This window comes from Zalophus californianus, chromosome 11 (assembly GCF_009762305.2).
Source record: "Zalophus californianus isolate mZalCal1 chromosome 11, mZalCal1.pri.v2, whole genome shotgun sequence".
Classification (NCBI taxonomy): Eukaryota; Metazoa; Chordata; class Mammalia; order Carnivora; family Otariidae; genus Zalophus; species Zalophus californianus.
Window position 1 is genome coordinate 722357 of NC_045605.1, and position 22249 is coordinate 744605.

At 52.0% G+C, this 22249-nt stretch overlaps 1 long non-coding RNA gene across 1 annotated transcript; it reads left to right on the forward strand.

Annotated features, from left to right (window-relative positions):
* Positions 1-1109: 1109 nt before the first annotated feature.
* On the forward strand, positions 1110-21915 carry LOC113914913. Its single transcript, XR_003517550.2, has 7 exons — positions 1110-1301; positions 1799-1847; positions 11705-12209; positions 13150-13462; positions 13849-15675; positions 15817-15992; positions 21759-21915. It is a non-coding gene; the product is annotated as an uncharacterized LOC113914913 (long non-coding RNA).
* The last annotated feature ends 334 nt before the right edge of the window (positions 21916-22249 follow it).

A 22249-nucleotide genomic window follows, 5' to 3' on the forward strand; every position in this document is an offset into this window, starting at 1 on the left:
CCTGTAGTACCCAGTACTCATTCTGCATAGAGATGTGTGGCAGAGGATGGGTTGGTTAAGATCAAAGTTCTTGGTTGAATGCAAATTATTTAGCCGGTCCAGAATTCCCACGGAAATTTATTTATATTTATGTAAGCCTGCGTTAGAAATGGGGAGGAAAAGACGGGAGATGTAAAATGCAACCATTTGCAGTCATTTGCCTCAGATGCAGCTGAGTAGCTTTGGTGTATAAAAGATCCCACGGGGGACACGTTAACCTGCTTGTCTGCAGAGCCCGGTACTTTAGAATGACCTTCCTGTCTGACCTCCGCTGCACAGCCTGGGCCGCTAGAGAGGCCGTCCGCGGTGGCCCACCGCCCCGCTTCTGCGCGCCGGGAGTCCCCGGCGGGGACGGAGCGCCGGACAGGTGTCCCAGGTGGACGTGAGCTCTGAGCAGCGCACCGGAGCGCGCCGCCGGCAGGGGCCCCCGAGGCCCCCCGGGGGCAGAGCGCCAGTCCGGGGGCGCATCGCCGAGTGGGCACAGGGAGGGCGGGCCCCGGCTGCGCGAGACGCGGCCCGGCGGAGCGGGACACCCCGTGTCGTGGCTGCGGGTGCATAACCGCCCTCCGACGAGCTGCAGAGACTGTTGTCCAAGACGCGGACTGCGGGTGCTGGGCGTCCGCCTTGTCCCGGGGGAGGCCGAGGGCACACCCCGGCTCTCAGGTCTGCGCGCTTGGTGGGCGGGGCATCCGGGTGCAGCAGGACCCTCGGCAGGGTGGGCGGGGCACCGGGGTGAGGGCGGGACCCTGGGCGGGGTGGGCGGGACACCGGGGTGAGGGCGGGACCCTGGGCAGGGTGGGCGGGGCACCGGGGTGAGGGCGGGACCCTGGGCGGGGTGGGCGGGGCACCGGGGTGAGGGCGGGACCCTGGGCAGGGTGGGCGGGGCATCCGGTGGAGCAGCACCCTGGGCTGGGTGGACAAGGACCCAGGTGAGGGTGGGGCTCTGGCTCGGGGTGGGCGGGGCCACCTGGGTTACGGGCGGAGCCGGGACGGCTGGGCGGGGTATCGGGCGGGCGGCGCCTGCGCGCTTATACCTGCTGTTCTGGGCTGCCCCTGCCGACCCGCCGGCCGCAGTCCGCTGCAGGAGAGACAGGTGGTAGAGAGCTGCTGATCGCTCTAGTCCTACCTCGTGTACCTTGCCAAAGGGAACTCTGGAGACTCAGTTTCGTTATCCACAAAATGGGGTTAATGATTCTTACATTTTAGAGATGTTTGGCGGTTAAAAGAAAGATGTATCTAAATTACCTACGTGCCTAGAACTGGTAGGTTCTCATTAGCATTAGTTTCTTCCCAGATTCAACTCCTAGCTGCCGAGGGTCCACTAGGTTCCTGGCACAGGGACTATGATGTAACATCACCCTCAGGAAGCCTGTCCGGTGGAGAACAGGGCAGGTGAGCGGCAGCGGGGAGAGAGGCCCCTGCACCAGCTTCAAGATGCCAAGAGGGCTTCCCGGAGGAGGAGAATTCGAGAAGGCCATGGCCGGGCAGGGGGCGGTTAGATCAGAGGTGGGAGGAGCGCGAGGAGGGATAATGCCGGCAGGAGTTGGGACCCGCCGGAAAGGTGGAGCTGGAGGGTCAAATCATGAAAGAACTCCCGAGTCGTGCAATTTCAGGGGCTGTAGATTTTTATCTTTAGAGAGATTCCTCTGGGGAGAGATCACATGGGTGCAGCTTACCTTCCACGTTCACCCTCAGCAGCTCCACTGGCCAAATAAAGAATTCTTCTGGAGTGTTAAAAAGACTATTTGGAATTTTTCAGGTCAGGCCATGTAATCCTGAGTTCTCAGAAGTGACTGCAGACTGCGAGGGTGAGTTGAGTCTTAAAATAGCCCCTCTCTGAACCGAGCTTGGTTCCAAGGTGATTTTTTTTTCTCAGATGGAAAAAAATTAAAACTTTTATACCTATGTTACTCAACTGCCTCTATGTAGATGGGTTTTGTCACTCACCCCCATATGCCTTGCTCCTGGGAACCAGAAGCCAGGAGGCAACGAAAAGTGTTGTCTGCCTTGCATAAGACCAGCCCCTCCCTAAAGATGTTCTGGAGGAAACATGAAAAATAAGGTGGGGTTGGGCAGGGCTGAGGCTGCAGGCTCGGGCTTGCAGCCTGGCTGGGGAGACGACAAGCCCTAAACCAGTTAGTGGGGTGGTTCCTCTCCCTTTGTTCCCTGTTAGACGATATGTGAGTTGTTGGTTGGTTGGTTTTGTTTTCGTTTCAGTGATTCGCCCCTGAATATTGCTTTTGAAACAGCAGTTTTCAGGATTAGCTAATAACCAGGCTGTCGTGCTCATTTAGACCCAGTGAACAGTGATGTGATCTCACACTGCTGGGTGCAGGCTTTGGGCTCTGTCAGCGCAGCCCTGGCCCGGCCTGGGGAGGGTGACTGAGCAGGTCTGGGGACGAGCTCTTTGGTTCCTCCAGGTGGGAGACTTGTAAGAGCCAGTCTTGTCCGTATTGCCGCCCGCCGCCCCCCATCATTACAGAGGACACAGCACAGATCTGGAATGTAGCCCTGAGCTGCTCCCCATTTCTTGTGTGATCTGGGAATACTTGATCCGTGCCCTGAGGCTGAATTATAAAATAAGGGTTTGACTAAATGCTGGAAGTTTCCTTCCTGCTCTGGGAGGGTGTGGGTCATCAGGGCATTGAGTATCACATCCCTGCATTTAAAGGTAGAGCCTGAAACTGTAATCCAGTGATCTCTCCTCAAATACTCCTTGTATTTGGTCCTTGCCTGTCCATCGGTCTTCTTGTCATTGGAAACTGATTTCTTTAAGATTTTATTTATTTATTTATTTGAGAGAGAGTGCACAAGAGCATAAGAGTGCGGGGGGGAAGGGAGAGGGAGAGAATCTCGAGCAGACTCCCCACTGAGCGTGGAGCCAGACACAGGGTCCAGCCAATCTCTGGACCCTGAGACTACGACCTGAGCTGAAACCAAGAATCTGACACTGGATGCTCAACCGGCTGAGCCACCCAGGCATCCCATTGTCATTGGAAATCGGTTTCTGTTAATCTTGTCAAATTCACAGGATTCCGTAATGCTCAGGAAGGAAGGTAATGTTGGAGATGGTAGAGCATTTGACAAACGGGGACTGAGCCGGGTGAGAATACATGGAAACTGGAGGCCAAAGTCAACAAAGCTAGATTCCATGGAGACCTTCGGGGAAAAATGGTGAAGCCCATTTGTATTTTCACACAGATGATTGTCTCTGTGATGCTGCTGCAGGGGTCAAACACAATGATGAAGGTTCTCAGAAAGTGATGCCAATAATACAGTAAATTCTTGACTTTGGGGAATCACAAACTAAGAGAAAAGATACTTCATTATGTTTTTCCAAAATAAAATGCAAAAAAACACTTATTTCCTATGAAATTTTGGTTCCCTATTAGAGTTCATTTTTGGATGGCTCCTTTTGGATTCCACTATCTCCTGTAGTTGCTGATTTTCCATCTTATTTCAAAAAGGATTTAAGATATCTAACATTCTTTGTTGAATAGCAGTATATTCTAAATTCTTCCCCACCAAAGGGATCCATGTCCTAATACCTCTCTCATGTTCATCTTTAAAACCTATTTTTGCCTACTAATTGGCATTTTTTAAGTAGTAGCTTTCCCATATTAAATAAAATAGTATATATAATTTATTTTATAAGTTATATATTTGAATTATAAATTTTGTACATATATATGACTATCAGTCACGGACATGACAATTTTATGTATTTGTTTATATATAAATATATATGTATATTTAACAATTTTACATACTCCTGATTAGCACCACAGATAGGAGCTATAATCATAGCTAAAATTCAAAGGTGTTGGGGCACCTGGTGGGCTCAGTCGGTGCAGGTGACTCTTGATCTCGGGGTTGTGGGTTCGAGCCCCATGTTGGGCATAGAGGTTGCTTAAAAATAAACTCTTAAAATAAAATGTTTAATTATAATTAGTAGAATTGACACATTTAAGAACACTTAGGAGAATAGAAAGAATAAAACAAAAATCACCTAATAATTCCATCTCCCTAAACCACAATCATTATCATTTTGGTGTATTTTTTTTTATTTGTATGCTTTTTGCTTTCCTATAAATTTTTGTATCATTTCCTTTCACTTACTATTCTATTTAAACCACGTTTCCATGCTGCACTATGGTCAGAGGGTACATGATCTAGTGGCTGAACGAATCATAGTGTTCTTTATTATTAGACATTTAGATGGCTTTGGATGTTTTGTTTTTGTCTTTTTAAGATACCATTTTTATGGACTTTTAAGGCATATTATGGAGTGGGAGGAAAAAATCATGTTATCAATTCGTTCACTGAACAAGTACGAACCGAAGACACCGTGGTAGGCACTGAGAACGAGAGGCTTTGAGGAGAGGCCCCCTCGGGCTTTGGTTACAGCAGGAGGGGTGCTCAGGCCAGTCTGAGCCTCCGCCCCATGCATCAGCAACCGCACCCCTGCAGGCCAGCCACTGGGCCAGCGTCGCACTTCTGAGGCCCCAAACAGCCGCAGCCTAACTCCCTAACTACACTTGCTCGGCTGTACGTCAGCTACTCTCTCTCCTCTGCCTCTTGGTAAATGACAACGCTGTCCTTCCAGATGCTCAAACCAAAAAACCTTCGGGTCAGTTTCTTTCTTTTGCATCCAGCCCTCACATTCTGCGGGTCCAGTCTCAGATGTCATCTTCCCGTCGACTTCCTTCCAGACACCTGTATTTAAATTTCAGTCTCCTTCCCTGATGTACTCTCCGTGCTGCCCATCTCCACCTGACACTAAGTGCTCACTGACGGATGCCGTTTTCCTGGGGCTGAGAAACTGCTCTTGACTCAGGATCTAGCCTGGGAGTGAAGGGAGGTCAGGTCTGGACTTGCACTCTGACTTCCCCACTAAGAGTCCTCACCCCACAGGCCAAGCGCCCAATGGGAGGTTGTGCAGTATGTCCAGTGATAGCCCTGCGGACTAGGGCAGTGGGCACCGGGCTGTCCTGCAGAGTTGGCAGGCGCACCGTGAGCTGGACTCCACTTCTCATGTCGCCGCCGTATGCTGCACCCTGTACGGGGTGCGTGCTGTCGCTTCTGGCCTGTCAGACCCGGTGTCCAGTGACTATTCCTGTTCCCCAGTGCGCAGCTTTGTAAGTACATGGCCACTGGTGTCTTGGGCTGGGGGATCATTACCAGGTCGATGTGCCGTGGGGTTTCAGGGCCCTTCCTCTTGGGGACTGGCCCTCTCTTTTAGTCAGTGGGCTCCAAGTTGGAAAACTGGCTCGGGTTCAGACATTTCACAGAGGATTGTGACTTCGTATTGAGTGGCTGCCTTTAACCTCCTGTTTACCCATCCCTGATTTCTTTGGGTTAGATGGCTGGAGTAGCACCCTCGTCAGCTACCCATCTATTTTGCCCCTGAGGAGGCTGTGTTCTGTCAACCATCTCCACAGCTCTCAGTGGGTCCAGCTTCCCTGGCTACCCCTCTGATCTTGCCACTCATGACAGTAATTCCATCCACTTGTCTTTCCATAGCCTGACCTTGGCTCCCACCTGGCCTCTTGTTTTGGGGTCCTAACGTTCACATGGCTGTTAGTCATCCCCGTTCTGCAGTGACATCTTCCACCATGAGCCCTGGCCTAGAGATAGGAGCCACCACTGGCTCTCTTAGTGATGCTGGAGCCCCCTCCGCCCTGCATCCCTCCAGGCTCTGGTACATAATGTATCCTTTGGCTCTTCCATGGGACACAGTGCTCTGATGGGTTTTTCAGCCTTCCATGGTAGATCTTCACCAGCATGCCCATTTTTCTGAGATTTTTAATCCTTTCTTCCATATTTGGGCATGTCTCCGTTATTCAGTGTGGGCTTCACTTTTTCCGTGCACCTAGGGCCATCCTGGTAGCCTATCTGCTGCACCTCCGGGGGTCCTTTCCAGGGTGTTTTAAGGTGACAAACCCTGCGCTTTCCTTCATCCTGCCAGTCTCCTTCATGTTCCAGTCTCCTTCATCCACGCTCAAGCATTATCTCCTGGCCCCTGCAGGTACAGGCTAGCCAGGAACCGCAACTTCTCTGTAATAGTTCCTTCCCTTTCTCATCAGCCTGACCCCATCTTGGTTATATTGTGACTGAACCTAGTTATTAGCCTTGAAGCCAGAGGTGAGGTCGGTACAGATGTCAAGGAGGGGAGAGCACAGGTTGTCTTCTGGGGAGAGACCTCTGCAATACCCTCAAAAAAGTAGGGAGTGCTAGCTCCTAGTAGGATCGGTGGGTGTCTTCTGCAGGCTCAGAGTTTAGGGAGTGCTAGCTCCTAGTAGGATCGGTGGGTGTCTTCTGCAGGCTCAGAGTTCGGATTCAAGACTCTGGGGTCATCAAGGGAAATGAACCCTATTCCAAGCAGCGTTCTGCCCTTTCCCACCCAGGGCCCAGACCTTGGCACAGCAGACCTGCCATTTGGGGAGCTCAGGTCCGATGACTGAGTCCTGGTCTTACCCTTGGCTTTCTCTGCTTTCCCACTGCAGGAGAGGGCAGCCTCTTTATTGCTACCAAGGAGGCCTTCTGGTTTTCACGCTCACCTTTTAGTTACTCTGGGCCTTTTTCCTTTTCCACAGCATCCCTCCGCCCTAACAAGAGCTGCCCATAAGTTACTGTTTCCCACCCCCACCCCCCTGTATTTCTTAAACACCCACTACACCACACCAGTGCTGGTGCATATCCATCTACAAAAATACCGTTCCATTTTCTTCTTGGTGCCAGTTTTTAATAACTCCAGTGCTGGCAGTGCGGTGAGGGCATCCTCATTTCCGAGTGCATGGTCCCAGGGTCACTGTTCCTTCTGAGACTATGTGCTGTGGGTTGGGTTCCCCCAGAGGCCGACTCTGAGATGGAGTCAGTGCGAAGTAGGTTGACTGCTGAGTGCTCTTGGGGTCAATTCCTATAGAAGGGAACGGCAATGACGGGCAAGGAGGAGGTTTGGGCTGAGGGAGACGCCGGGTAGCAACGCAGCTTCAGTGGAGGCCCCAGTCCATGCTATGGGCAGCCCCGAAGTTGGGCTGACTCTTCTGAATCGTCCTGAGCTGGGGTGAGGGTGCTGGGCCCCCCTCTGATGAGCCATGCAATGTGGGCTCCTCTGGGAATGAGGCAGGCCCTGCAGGGACCTGGTAGCTGAGGGCTTCCCAGCAGTTGGGGACTTCCTCCTTCGTCCATGAGGAGAGAAACAGGTGGCACACAGTAGTGTCTGCCTGTGGAGTCCATACTTGCATTTCCCAGGTTTTGTCCAGGGACTGGCAAACAATAAGTACTCAAAAGACATTTTCTAAATTCATACATATTGCCCTGTGTTCTGCTGTCCTTTAAATATGGCTTCTCTGAGTTAACGTCCCAAGGCGCTGAAGTCCAAAGACTGCTGGCTCTGGCCTCCTCCCAGCAGTGAGCTACCGGGGGGCGGGGGGCACTGCCCCCACCCGGCCCCACCCTCAGTCTGGGTCCTGGACGCTGTCTGATTCTCTCCCTGCAGGGGCCTCGACCGCCTTGGGGTCGCCGCGACACCAGGGTCCGCACGTGCTCGGGGCCCTGGCCACCCGCACGCTGGGCCTGCGCACCTGCGGCGTTCCGAGCCCTGCGTGCGCGGCGCGTGCACGGCTTTCCCTCCCGATGTCGGTTTTCATCTTTTGGCCGCAACTTGCTTTGGGCTGCTCAGCTGTCCACGGCAGCTTCCAACCGTCCCGGCATCGGTGTGTCCCTCGTGAGCCGAGCCGCCGGCCCAGCTCCCGGCGCAGCTCCCGGTGCAGCCCCCGTGAACGCTGAGCCCGACGGCGCAGGCTGGACGGCGGGGAGAAGCGCCGGAGTCTAGAACTCACGCCCGGGGCCCTGACGTCGCTGTTCCCGCGCAGAGCGCTGGTGGCCGCTGCATGCACACCGGAGCCACGCTCCTGCAGCCCGCCAGCGCCCCGCGCACACCCCGCACGCCAGGCCGGCGCGCGTCCCGACACACGCCCAGGTTCCACCTCCTGGTACTGTTTTGTGCGGGGACGACCCATCCTTGTCTTAAATGTTTAACCCAAGTCGGTGGAAGGCGCTTCCTCCGAGCTGTAATGTCTGTTTTTACCTGACGGTCATTTTCCAGACTCCTCCATCTGTCCTCACGAATGCGGCGATTTCCCTCGTACGCCTTGTTACATCCTAGAAGTGGGCAGCCTCGGGACCTCTCGGCAGGCAGGCCAAGCATTGTGAAAGTTGATCTCTGTTTCTACCAACCAGCAAACTGGTAGAAATCACTTCTCAGCAGTGGAAAAGTACAAATGCTCTTTGATGCCGCAAAGCGGTGACTTGTCCGGAGGCGCAGGGCGGCCTAAGGTCCAGCCTGCGGAGTTCCCTGCGCCTGCGCAGAGCTGCCTGCGGGGGGGGGGGGGAGGTGTCCGGCCTGCGGAGTTCCCTGCGCCTGCGCAGAACTGCCTGCCGGGGGTGGGGGGTGGAGGGGTGGTGTCCTGCCTGCGGAGTTCCCTGCGCAGGCGCAGCGCGGCCTGCGGGGGCCGGCCTGCGGGGGCCGACCTCCGGAGTTCGCTGCGCCTGCGCAGAGCTGCCTGAGAGGAGGGGGGGAGGGTCCTGCGGCCGACTTCACTGCGCCTGCGCAGCGCGGCCCGCCGGACCTGCCCGCGGAGTTCACTGCGCCTGCGCTCAGGCTGCTGTAAGCCCTGGCCGCAGGGAGCCGGGGCCTCAGAACAGCCAGTCCCCCACGACGGGTGGACTCTGTTCTAAGAATGTGTTTGAAACTCAGTTTAGCAGCCAGATCCCTCTCCCCCTGGAAACAGTGTAATAAGTGGAGGTCGAGGCAGTGCGCCGGCCGAGCGCACAACGCGCTCCCCGGGGCTGGCGGCCCTTGTGCGGCTCGCGGTCCGCGGGTGCCCAGGGCCGCCTGTCCGCGCGCGGCCGCGGCCGTGACCTCCCTCCAGTGAGCGGCGTCGTCACAGGCGCGGTGCTGCCCTGCCTCGGCCCCGAACACGTGTGGAGTCTGCAATCTGCCCCGCAGACCCCGGTCTCAGGCTCGCGCTTTCCGCCGCCCCCGTCGCAGTCTGCAGTCCGGGCTGTGGCCCGCGCCCGCCCGGCGTGAGGGCAGCCTCCCGTGTTCCCCAGCCCTGCCGCCGAACCCTGGCCGCGTCCCCTGGGTTCGGTCTCCAGCCGGTCGGGCTGCTTTCCTGCAGCTCCCGAGAGCTCCTGGGCCGAGCCGAGGCTCAGGCCCCGACGGCCAGAGCGAGAGAGGCCTCGCTCCTCGGGGCTGTCCTCACTGCCCGCCCTGCCCGGCGGGGCATCCACGGGACGATAAAGATGACAGATCTGGACCGAAGCACCTCCAGAATCACGACACATTCCCTTCACGTAAGTGTGTCTAGGGTGCCGTCCGTCCAAGGACCAAGGAGTAACGCCCCGTTCCTGAACGGGGTGGGGAGGGGCTGGAGGTCACCGAAGAGGTTATTGGAGCTGATCCTTGAAGGGCCACTAGCACGCTGTGAGGTGTTCCTCGGGGAGAGGGCTTTGCAAGCAGAGAGATCGGTGTTTGCAGAGGCATAAAAGCGGGGGGCGGTGGGGGATGTTGGAGATTTGCAAATAGTGTCCTAAGGTTTCAGGCCAAGGCAGGTGGACAGAGCACGGGAAGACCAGGCACTCAGGGCCGGGAGGCAGAAGGGGAGGCTGCCTTTGTGTAGCACCCTGCAGGCCTTGTATTTCATGATCTTAAGAATAGTTTTTAGGATCTCCTAGGGATAAAATCTGGGAAAATGTAGGCAAAACTAAAACTTTAATAAACTTTGCAAACAAACTTATTTCCATATATTTGCTTCCTTATTTTAATATTAAATCAAGAAACACAAGAAAGTGGGCTATGACTTTCCCCCTTTGATTCTGTAAGTTTCTGTGTAATGTAGACATTTAGAGAATCAGGTTCATGTACCTTTCTAATTTTAAAAAAGAGTTTATATTTTGCTAATTAAAAAAAAGCAAACAGAGGCTTACATATTCAAGGTTGAAAACTGATTTCCCTGTTCACTTTCTTAGAGATTTATTGCACAGTAAATTAGTTAATTGCAAACCTTCCAGCAATGTTTTACTCCATTATAGATTACTTAAAAAAAAAAAACAACAAATTTGAGTTTTCCCTTTTGAACAATGAGTGGTTTATTTTAAAGTAGGTGAAAGGTAATGTGAAGGGGAAAAAAAAAACTAGCTTCACAGATGTATGGTTTAAAGTTTGCCAAGTACTTAGTGAAGGGTTACACTAACTTCAAAGGGCTGGAAAGTATAATGTAACATGAGAACACGAAGGTCCTGTTTCTTTCTCAGCCTGCTCTCTCTGGTTCCCTGCAAAACATCAACATAAGAGCAGGGATTTTCAGAAATCGCCTCCCCTGGTGGAGAAGCAAATGAAGGGAAGGAGAGGGAAATGCAGTGCATGCTGTGTGAGCTCCATTATATTTGCAGTCGGGTTACTCTGTCCTTGGACAAGAGCTTTCTATTCCTGGGTGCGTCCGAGAGTCTGTGCTCTGCATTACTGTGTTGCTCAGCCAGAGTGACAGTCCCAAGCCGTGACGGTGGACAGAGCGAGCATTTCTCGATGGGTTGAATACTCGTTGGTGTATTTTATGTACCTTACAAAAGTCAGATTAAGTAAGTGTTGGTGATAGAAAGCTCGGTACCCCACATGAGTGGTCCGCTGCTAGCCAAGCTCCTTGATCCTTTCCCTTTGTGTGTTGGGGCTTGAAAATCCCAGCAGGGAGAGGTCCTGGGCTTCCAAGTGTTTCCTGTAAGCATTCTGATCAGACACTGTTTTCTGAGATAGGGTTTGTAGCCGGGACTCAGGGGTGCAAGAGCACCTGTCTCTGGGACCCCAAACAGACCAGTTTAGGACACTCGCCGCTGACAGAACCTGAAGACAGAGAGACAGGAAGGAGTTTATTTCAGGGAGGCCAACACCGGGAAGACGGTGGGCTGGCGTCTCAAAGACTGTCTCCAAATACTGAAAATATGCCCAGGTTTAGATCAGCAGCATGTGGGGCAGAGGTCATGGGTCCGTGCAGGGGGGTGGCAAAGGTCAGGTTGCTGGTGGTCTTGCTGGTGTCAGGGCAGTGCCTGTTGCTGGAGGGGTGGTCTTTGTGCTCGTCATGGGGCGCTTTGGCTCACCCCACCCCGCCTCTCCCGTCTTTTGCCTGAGTTAAGAGAGAAGCTGGAAGGAACTTAATTAATTAGATGGTACAGACCGAGGTCAGAATGGGGGCAGTTGAAGTCTCGGTTCAGGCTCATTGTGTTGGTGGGAAGGAAGCAGAATAAGCTGCCCCCAGACCTGCTTCTCTGGCATCAGGATTTTCTGGAGCTGATCATTTTGGGAAACAGCAGATGCAGAAGTTAGCCTCTTGCGAGGGACATTGACATTTGTAAAGGCAGTCTCCATCCACACCGGGAAGACTCAGTGGTGTCAGTCACAAGACAGTATCAGCTAAGGAGGAAGACAGATGCCCCCGTAGCGCCCCCCCCCCCCCACACCTTCTCCATCTGTCCTGAAGATGGTGTTTCGGCTGGTGGCTCAGGCCACCTGGGGACTCACTCACTTCCCGGGTATCTCCATGGATGCACCAAGTGTACGTGTCAATACACTTCGTGCTTTTTCTCCTTAATCCGTCTTTTATTACAGGAGGTGTCAGCCAAGAACTGGAAGAATGGAGGGAAGACTGTCCCGCTCCTCAGGGAGGGGAAAAGGCTGTCCGTGTCTGCACACATTGGGGCCAGGCGAGCCTTGACTGGAGCCTCTGCCTGGGGCCGGCGTGCTTCTGCTTGTGGCTGAGGGAGGTGACTTCCGATGGGATGTGATTTCAGGACTGGAAACTTACCTGACGTTCCTGGAAGACCTGGTTCTCCCAGCTGCCAGCCGCCTGGGGATGGGAGCGCCGGGGGTGAAGCTTCATTCCTTCTGCTAAAATGCAAACACACCCAACAGGATCGTAAAGCTGTTTGCTTTTATAAGTCGTTTACATCTCAGTGAGAGCGAGGCTCTGATTTACCATGAGCACAGATTTAAAGGAAAAGTGGAAGAGAAAGGAGCGTGAGGGTGCTTAGATTTGGGCAAGACAGGGAAAGGGGCCTGTTTGGAAGCAGTGATGAGACTAAGTAGACGCCCCAGGTGGAGAGGGAGAAGGCAGGTGAGCCTGTTCAAGACAACAGTAAGTGCACTTTTGGCTGAGGCTGGGCTGCATGCAAATGCTTCCTTTCCACAGAAGGACAATGCATTTAGAGTTTCTTCTAGAGAAAGACTGATCACTCGATTTTCAAAAATTTTACAGAGGAAAATAAAAGCCAATACTAGAAAAATATATGCTATTTTCCCGAATAATTCTGTTATCAAAGTAGAATTAAAATATAAGGGCAGAGTTAAGCTCCGTTTTTCTATCAGGAAGTAATTATAAAGGAGCTATGTCTAAAAATGTGATTTTTCTTCTGAACCATTTCTGGGCTCAAATACATTTTGGGAATGTGATTCACAGCCACCTTTGTTAGTTTTTTTTTTTAAAGATTTTATTTATTTATTTGAGAGAGAGAGAGAGAGAGCACATGAAAGGGGGAGGGTCAGAGGGAGAAGCAGACTCCCTGCTGAGCAGGGAGCCCGATGCGGGACTCGATCTTGGAACTCCAGGATCATGACCTGAGCCGAAGGCAGTCGCTTAACCAACTGAGCCACTCAGGTGCCCCAGCCACCTTTGTTAGTGATCAGGATGCCAGCCATGTGACTTTAAGCAATGCATTAAAAAAAAGGTACCCATTACCAAAAAAACAGGATAGATGTACATTTGTTTATAGCTGGGGTTGGCAAAGTACAGCCTGCAGGTCAAATCCAGTCCTCTCTCTGTCTTCGTATGGCCAGTGAGTTAAAAATGGTTCACATTTCTAAATGGTTGAAAAAAATTAAAACAAGACTAACATTTTATGACATGTAAGAAGTGTATTAAATTGAAATGTAGTATCTTAGCCAGGCCCATTCGTTCATAATTATGTGTTGTCTGTGGCTGCTTGCAAGCTAGAATGGGAAATCAAATAGTGGCAGCAGAATGTTTGGTCCACAGGAAATTATTTGGTCCTTTACAGAAAATGTTTGTGAGCCTCTAGTGTCCTGTATTTGTTCCCGAGGTGTGTTCCGTGGAACAGTCTGCTCAGGTACCCTGCATTTAAGAAGGCTTCCATGCTCAGGTGAGTCTGACAGAGTCTGCATGCCACAGTTCACTTTCAGATAATCATTGTCCACACTGGCGTTTTAAAGGACCTGAGAAGTCCTGCAGTGAGCAGCCAGTTTCCAAAGCGTATTTGACTTCAGAACAGTCTCCACTCCCATTACACCTGTAAACAGCCTTTGGACTAAGAGAAATCTCCCGCAGAAGCTTCCAGGCGGGACCTTGGACAGGTGGGGGCTATTTTCAGGCAAGGTTCCAGCCCAGCCTTTGGTTGGACCTGCTCCCAGTCCCCATAACACCTCGAAGGCATGTGGGAGGTGATTTTGTCCGGTCATCTCATGTTACCGATCGGAAGCTGGGGGTTGGTCAGGGTCTTCTTGCTTTGCTGTCTCGTCTGCCTGGAAGGCTCCTCTCTGGGTGTCCCCCTGTCTTCCTGTTTTGCTTCCTCTGGACTTTGGCCCACCTGTCACCTTCCCCATGGAGGCTTCCCGACCACCCTGACTCGAGCCTGTCGTCTGTCTTCCCAGCCACCTCTGAGCTGTTTGTCTCAGTAGTACTTCATGCTAACACGCCCTACACTGACGTATTTTTAAAAATTGTGCGTCCGCCTCATTAGGGCCCTAACGTCCCGCGGATTGCTGTCTGTCGGGCGGGGTCACAGCCTAGACTAGCGCACGACACGTCCATGCTGCATCCGGTGTGTGAGGTTCTGCTGGTCGCCTCTGTCCTGCAGCAGGAAAGCAGGTGAGATCCTAGCATCCTGTGTGTCTGGGGTCAATCCTGGTTCTGGCACTAGTAATCCCTACTAAGTTTGCTCTGGGTTTCAGCGAGAGCCCAGTGAGATAAGTGAAGCTCAGGTTTATTTTATTACCCTCTTCCCAGCCAGAGCTCTGGGGTGGATAGGACAACCCCCCAGCCACCAGGGACCCGAGCTCCTCTTTTATCTGGCTGCGCCAGCGTCCTGAGAGCCCGGTTCCCGCCCCACCCTCTCCGGGCCGCGGGACCTCTGGTCCGGACCTCTGTGTTGCCAGCAGGGGGCAGTTCAGTCTCCCCTGAAGAGTCTTCTCGGTGATTTTTGCTTCTCTCTCCTTGGCCCTCCCTGACTAGGAAATGTAGTATTTGGGATGGACATGTTGCCAACCCAAATAAAACTTTTCAGGAACACGCATTTCGGGCAGGTACCTAGCCGTGTCTGACACAGGAGCTGCGTAACTTTGGGCAGATAACGGTAGTGACTTCCCAAAGTCCATCAGTCTCCTAGGGTTGCCGTAACAAAGCCTCGCAGGCTGAATGGCTCACGACCGCAGGAGTGTGTTGTCTGGTCGTCCAGGCAGCCAGGAGGCTGAATCAGCATGTCAGTAGCGTGGGATCCTTTGCTGGAGGCCAGGAGGGAGACACCGCACGCTCTCTCCCAGCGTCTGAGGGACACTGGTTGGGGGAGGGAGAACTTCCCCTCCAGCCTCGTGGGGTCCCTGGCTGGATCTGCACCTGGAGCTGACGAAGACAGGAACGGGAGGGAAGCTTGTAAATGTATGGAATGTAAGTTCTATGGGATGCGGGGGGCCTTCGTGAGGAAATGAAGGCCTGAGGACGTGGTTAGATGCGTCTGATGAAGGGGGGACAGCTGTCAGAGGGCCAGGAGTAGGGGGGAGGCGAGCTAAGCTGTGGGACGCTCCACAAGGCCTGGTGTCCCTCTGTGTTCAGAGATAAGGCTGCTCCCTTCCTCCCGGTCTGGTGAGGGGCCCTCTCCCACGACAGCCCGGTGACCTTCAAGGACACGGGTGCAGTGGGCACGTGGGGTCCGTGACCTTCCTGCCGCTCAAGCTCCCTCACCTTCAAAGGCGCGCTCTGCCCCGGTGCCTAGGTTGAGGAGTGTGTCCCTGGCTTGCAGGCCCATCGCTGCCGTCTGGCTCATCGTCTGTGTCTCTGCGTTCAGGGCCCACCGCAGTCTTTGCCTTACACCTGCAAGGACCCCGTCTCCACAGCAGGTCACATTCCAAGGCTCCACCAGACTGCACAGGATCCCCGCGACAATGAAGTGTCACCGGCACAGCCTGACCTAGCAGGAACTCGGATCTTTCTACCCAGAAGCGAGTGTGAGGCTATGCACACATCACAAAACTCTTTCTGGAAGTTGTAGTACAGAAAGGGAGTACCTTTCCTGCCTCCTTTATGCTTGTTTTTGTGTAGCGTCACGGCATTTAGTTCTATAAGCAGGTGAATCCTCAGATTTAAACCCGGGCGCACCAGCTCTTGGACTTGAGAACTGTCGCGCACCTGTGCCTTGGGAGGAAGTGTTGGAATATTATCACAAGTGCCGGTAACAGGCAGGGCCTTCTGGGTCAGACGCCAAGCTGGGGTGGTCTGCTGAAGCGCATGCGGCTCACTTTCTGCAACCCGAGAATCTTACACGGTGATGGAGTCTGAGGAGATTAAACCCAAGGTATAAGGGGCAGTATGGGTAAACATGAGCGTGTTAAATGTGCTGGGCGACCTCGTGGTAGCGCGACATCGGGCTCTGAGCTCCGGGAGGGTGGGGTTCCCAGCCAGCACGATGCAGATGGAATACTGACATTCTCCTCAGGTCTGCACGTTCCCCTCACCGTCTGTCATTTGACTTGAAAGATCTGTGGCCCCAAACCCAGGAACACAAAGCAGAATGGAAGTTGACGTGACCAGATTTTGTAGTGAAAATCCGTACCGAAGATTTGACATTTTCTGTATTTGGGGCCATGAAATTAAAGAAGAAAAGCCACGCAGGTATTTCCTTGTCTCTCTTTTAGTTTTTATTTAAATTCCAGGTAGTTCCCCACGTGGTGCTGCTGGTTTCAGGAGTGGGGTCAGTGACTGAGCGCGTCCCCGCGGCACAGGCGCTCGTCGCGACTCCTTACAGGGTTCTTCCTTCATAGCAAAGGCACTTAAAACGGCTTCTCACTGCATTTTGACCCATCCAAGTCACTAAATGCAATGCTATTTGTGGGTGGAATTCTTAGCCAAATAGAAATGACCTATTTCCTTCTGGATCTGTGACACGGAGAGGGAGGACAGGAAGCGTCCGAAAGTCCCATGTGGGGAGAGCCACGGAGAGCCCTAATGGGGTTTTTCTCAGCTTTTTGCTCCGTCCCCCCTCCCCCCAGGATGCATTTGCTATAAGGGGCGTCTCTCAGTTTACGTGGTAGTCATGGCTACCTGGTCTATTTAACACTTCCCTTCCAGTCAAACTTTTATATTTTTTAAATGTTCTTTACCTACTGAGGATAAAAGTGCCCATCATTGTGTCAAAAGTATCTTCCAACCTTTTTAACCATTGTGTCTTACTACTTGAACTTTAATGAGTGCGCTTATATTGATTATAAAATATAATCGATAGGTTATACTCAGGTAAATAATTATAATCATATATAACACATTTTCAATATTTGTTTCAAAAACTAGAATTGTGGCCACTACATAGCGGTGGGACGGACCCTTCCCCCCAGGCTTGGTTTGGGGGTACAGACAGATGATGCCATGCCCACACCAAGAGGGTATGAAAAGTCTTATTATTCACATAATGAGGCTTTCTGGGGAGGACGGGGTGGTTCCCAAGCAGATCCAGGGAGAGGAGACTGACTGCTTTCATTGTGATCAGGGGGTGGGAATTCCATGTTGGCCAGGCTTGCGTGACGTGCCAAAGGAGGAAACACCCAGGGTTTCTTATCAGCTTGCCCAGATGTGGGGCAGCACAGGGTAGTGGTGGGGCTTGAGAGCTCACATCAGTAATGGAGTCAGACTCTTTATTACAAGAGTGAAAGACTTAAACACTTTTATGTTTATTAATAATAAAATGTTTAATTTGTAGTTTATTACTTTTTCCCCATGGTGTTCAGTAACATAAGAAAAAACATTTAAGCACGTTAAAGATTAGCATAAAGTCTTAGAAAGTTTAAGAATTGAAGAAAGGGAGAGTTCTTGAGGTACTATAAAGTAGCTAAAAAATATGGTGCAAAAGGAACTTTCAAGCTGGCTCGTTCAGAGGGTGCTTTACCCAACGTATAATATAATCTTTTCTCCATTAAAAAATAATTTTCACTTCTTAAAAAAAAAAGTGAACAAGTAGCTCGTGTATTATCTTTATTTTGGGCTTCCAATTTTGAGACATTGGAACTAAATCAATTGCTGAGGGCTGTACCACCACTGTGGTATTTGGGGCTTGTCTGTCCCCCATTAGAATGTAAGTCTCTCTAGGGCTGAGACCATTATCAACCCTTAACTGTTTGCTGTTAAACAGTACCTGGCACATAGTAGACACATTAAAAATACCAGAGGATGGATGGGTAGGTGGGAGGATGGACGGATGGATGAGTGGCTGGATGGGGTGGCTGGATGGGCGAATGGAGTCGATCCATAAGAGGGTGGGTAGGTGGATGGATGGAAATGGTGGGGGGTGGTGAGTCCACGTGAGTTGCCACTAGATGGCAGTGCTTTGGGTCTGTCCTACAAATCTTTACAGCAGGGAAACTGTCAGGAGCAAGGTGGCTATTAAGGCTGGAACCCATCAGCGCCATGTGCCCGAACCCCCATGACCAAGCCCCTCATGGCTGCCCCTTCATGCCCACCAACCTGCTAAAATGCCAGGGATTAGTGAGTCATGAAATCATTTCTTTGTAAGGACTCTTAGATATTATCTGTTCTATCCCAATTCCCAAATTTTTCAGTCCAACAAAGTGGGGGACAGCAAACCTTCACCCCTCAGCAATTGATTTAGTTCCAATGTCTCAAACTTGGGACCCCAAAATAAAGGTAATACACTGAACTACTTCTTCATTTAAAAAAAAAAAAAAAGCACTATAATCTCCCGTAGCAGAGACTTCACACCTATACCACCACGGCCGTGACCCTTTCCAGGACTGCGCCAGCTGACCCAGGAAGCCCTGGCCTGCGTCACATCTACTTCTTACTCCTGGAGGAGTTTTCTGCAAATCAGCTGCTCTGCCAGTTTTGACCCTTCAGCCTGATCTCTTTCTCCTGGCCGCAGCCCGGCTTACCTGGCATTTTTTCTTATACTAAGTGACAGCATTTTTTAAAATCTGAAAGTTCTAGCGGCGAATCCCATTCTGGCCTCTGTGGAAGCCAGAGGTTTCTGTTTTATTTAATCCTAGCATTTCTCAGCCCCAGGGCGCACTCCGCCCTGCTGGATTCCTTCCTGTGTTCCGCACGTTCCCATGCGTTCTGACAATGGTTGAAAACGCACCTTTTCACACACAGGGTAAGTGCGCTGTAGCCGCCCTTCCCCCCCTTGCTCCTTTTGCGTTCACTACGTGTGTGTTACAGAGAGCCGGGCTCCTTATTTGTCTGTAGGGACAAATAGGGCATTTCCACCCCCAAAATTTGAAGTGCAATCAGATGAAGTACATGAAATCAATAAGATACATAAACTGCACCACGGTCAGTGTAGCAAATATAAGTGCCAGGGTTTCTGGTCAGACAAAGTTGAGAAATTATTCTGAAATACGGATTATTGCAGGGCTGGGCCTTTATGTACAGACTAGGGATGCTAATGCCCACGTCCTGGGCTGGCGTAAAATTTCAGGGCGCATGTATGGCTGTTCCCTGCCCACGCGGTGTTGGGTAGACGCCACGTCCCGCCCCCTCCTCTGTGGCGAGGGTAGAGGCCGGGGTCTGTGAGGACACAGCGGGAGGACCAACCGGCTGTAAGCGTTCGTTCCAGGCGCATGGACAGGGAGCTGCGTCCGTGGAGTCCTCTGGGGAGCAGGTGCTGAGACAGAGTTGGGCGTCCAAGGGCCTTGTCGGGAAGCAACGTCGGTGTGAAGTAGAAGGGACCAGGGAGCAGTCCTGGGCTGCGGAGCCGCAGACCCTCCCACGGGCCAGACTGAGTCTCCCCTCGGCCGACGGGGGCGCTGGCACGAGGTGGCCCGTGGGGCCGTCCTGCCTTGGGTGGAAAGATCCAGGCTCTCGAGCCCCCGCCAAGGACGAGTGTGAGCTTGGCTGAAACGTGGCAGAGCCGGCAGGCATAAGCGCTGGAGGCCGTGAGCTCGCGGCCGCAGCGGGAGGATCCCGGAGGGTGTGAAGGGAGGCACACCTGCACGTCCGTCTCCCTCGGAGACCCGCGGCGCGCGCAGCGCCCCAGCCCCACTCTTCCCGGCCGCCCGCTCCCAGCACGGCCAGGGGCTGTGGTCTGAGCCGGCACAGGCGACCGCGGGGAGCGGCAGCGGCCGAGGTTTGGAGGCCAGGAGCCCACGCCCACCATGCACGGGGAGCCGGCCGACTCCGGTCAAGGTGGTGGTGACCGTGGCTTCCCGCTGGTCCCCGAGAGTTCGGGGCAGGCAGCTTTCCCCGGCCTCCGAGGCCCCGCCCGAGCCTCTGGGCACGTTCGGCAACGTGTGCAGACGCGTTGGGTGTGTCAGAGCACAGATGGGGGCTCTGCGGGCTCGAGGCCGGGACGCTGCCCCCGCACACGGACGGCCCGAAGCCCGGCTCCAGCCGCACGTGCTCAGACGCGCGAGGGCCCCGCGCACGTCCCCCTGCCAGTTGGTGTCCCGCCTCGGGCTCCGCTCCCAACGCGACTCTCCAGCAGGCTCACCTCGCCGGGGAAGTCCACACTCACTTGAATGTGGACTTGTTTATTGTCTTTCTCCCGGAACCGTCAGCTCCAGACACTGCCATCCGATCAACCAGCAGAGTGCTTGGTCCGTGCTCCAGCGTCCTTGTGGAGGGATTCGTGACAGTATCCGGAGGATGCGTTGGTTTGGAGAGGCTGAGTCCCAGATGCATTTATGGGGTGGACGAAACCGTAGTTTACTTACAGTGTGGTATTTGTCATTTATTTTATTAACGATTGTCCCACATGTTTAGTCAACGCTTTCTTGGGAGTGTGTCACGATATTTGTTTTGCCAGGTAGCATATCTCATTTTCAAAGGGGAGGTACAGAGGACGTAAAGTACAGTCGACCCTTGAACAAACAGGTTTTAACTGTGTGGGCCCACTTCCATGGCGGTTTTGTTCGACAGGTGCAGGACAGCGCTGTAAATGTGTTTTCTCTTCCTTATGGTTGTGGTAGGAGCGTTTCCTTGGCTGACTTTGTTGTGAGAATACAGTGTGTGATGGTTATAACACCAAGTAGGCTTAGGTCGTCAGTGCGGCTTCTGGTCAACAGTGGGCTCTCCTAGTTAAGTTTTGGGGGCATCAGCTCTAGATTTTTGACTGTCCGGGGGCTGGTGCTTGTCACCCCTGCACTGTTCAAGTGTCAACTGTAAAATGTTAGCATCTTTTCTTGACCATTCTCGCTCCCACTCACCCTGCTCCTCCCGTGCCCAGCCTTGCTCATTCAGCCTGGCCTGCACAAGCACTGGGTTCACCCCCTCCAGGCCCTGCCCCCACTGTCCCACCACCCAGCCCAGTCCCAGACCTGCACATGGCTGGCTTTCCTGCTGCAGGTCCAGCTCAAATACCCACCCCCAAAAAAAGTTTAAAAAAGAAATTAAAGGGGGCCTTGTTCGCCTGAATGCGCTTAAAAACTTTAAAAAAGACATTAAAGAATTAATACAGTGTAATGCAACTATAGAGGATGCTATTGGAGGGAACAGGGTCCTTCTCCATGAACCACACAGCACGATACTATTCCATCAGCCTGTCTGTCCTCACACCAGTCAGGACAATGCTGAGCCGGAGGCCATAAAATAATTAACCAGGAGTGGTTTAAAAATCTGAGACATTGTGAAAAGTTACCATTCAAAAAGCCAAACAAAAAAAACACCTAAAATTCCCTGAACTCTCTTGACCTTTTGTAACAACTACATTACATACTTTCACATTTACGATGGAATTACGCTCTGAATTGACTTTGAAATATTTTAGTCCTTTTTTGGAATTTCATGGTCTTTGCGGCTTTATTGAACAAAAGGAAAGAAAAGTGGAAATACCAGGAAGCTATAAATGGTGTTTGTTTTTTAACCTAAAAACAAAAACAAACCCCAGCAAACCTAAGCCGTCATGCCACATTTCGCTTCCTTGCCACTAGAAGGTGCTGAGAGCACCACTGAGGGAGAGTTCCCTGCTTAGTGTCAAACCATGCCAAGAAGCGCACGGCAGCCCACGGAGAAATCCACATATACGTTCATTTTTGGAAAAATCAACTGACACTGGTTTGATTTAGGAAGAGAACATGTAAAAGTCTGTTTTTCCTCCAATGGGAAAACACGTAATCATCAAGTTTGTTACTAATGTTCAGTCCAGAAAAGTAATATGAAGGAAGGCATACCAAAACATTACCTCTTGTCTCTCAAATGTACTAAAGTAACCTGGGGCGCGTTCTTGAACCCAGGGACATGCTTCCTGACGTTTATACCAAAATATCAGACAAGTGAACAGAAATGAATGGACGCTGTGTTCAGAAGACCCTGGAAGCTCTATGACGGTAAATAGATTTGGGGCTCCAGAAAACATCTTTATTCATTAGCACTGCTTTCTGGTTGTGTGGTCTTGAGAAACAAACGTGACGTCTGCGTGCTTCTCGGTCTCCACAGGAGCAAGCGCAGGTGGGGATGCCGCCGGACCGCGGGCAAAGCATGTGGAAGAGTATCCAGCCGGTAATACGGACTCGCGAAATTCTAGTATCAGAATCATCATCGTAGTTGTGTCTGTGTTTTCTGATGTTACGAGTGTGCATGTGTTAATGTGATCATCCGGAAAGATAATAAACTTTTTGTTTTTTTTTTTCTTTTTGTTTGGATAGCTCACGTTGGGAAGGAGGGAATTGGATTTACTACATTCGATAAAAATTGTAAGTCAGTTCTCATTTGCCCAGAAAGCTAAGCGGTCAGGTCTTTTTAATGTCTAATTTTCTAGCTTTTCTGAACAAGAATGCACTTACCATCTATGGATTCTTTCTGCATTAGGTTCATTAGCATCAGTTCAGGCTGACAGGCAAAAATTAAACATATTTGAGGTGTAGGATATAGTAAGAACTCAAAGTACATTGTAGGAGTAGAAAGAGGCCATTAAAAAAGTCATGGGG